Here is a 686-nt window from a genome sequence, read left to right on the forward strand (position 1 = left end):
CATGACTTCTACTGTATGTAGGTGTGTTTATCTTCTTACCACACTGTTTCTCATCTGAGGCGTCGGGGCAGTCTGTGACAAAGTCGCATTCTGGGTTCGGCTTCTTCAGACATGTTCCATCAGCACACACATAGGTCATATCTGTGCACTGCACACCTGGACACACACACAGGGTGCAAATTACACAATGACAAATGGGGGGGGGGTGCAACTTTTTTTTCCAGGTCATATAGGAAATCCATTACAGCGCAGGCTCGTGCTTCAGTGAACTAAAACTTTACAAAGCTTACAATGTCCTTGCTTGGTAAAATAATGTCTGCAGTCTGTAGATGATAATAAATCAAATGTATTACACACACAATAACTTTCGTAGTCAGAGGTCACCAAGTATTCTAGAGCAAAACTGCCAGCAAGTCAGACAAATATTTCCGCTCAAACACAGACCCACACAATGCTGAACCAGAAGCAAAGACACTATCATAAATTACAGTCTGCGTTATCATCTCTGATTTCTATTTCATATCTTTTCAAGTTTTAAGTTTCAACTTAGTCTTCTTTTTTTTAAAAATATATCCTTTCCTCTTGTTCATGTTGACTGTGACAGAAATGTAATCTGGGTTCAACAAAGCTGTAGTCATACATTGTTGGGGAATTGGGAATTGTTGGGTAAATAATATTTCACAGAG

This window comes from Micropterus dolomieu, linkage group LG04 (genome assembly GCF_021292245.1).
Source record: "Micropterus dolomieu isolate WLL.071019.BEF.003 ecotype Adirondacks linkage group LG04, ASM2129224v1, whole genome shotgun sequence".
Lineage (NCBI taxonomy): Eukaryota > Metazoa > Chordata > Actinopteri > Centrarchiformes > Centrarchidae > Micropterus > Micropterus dolomieu.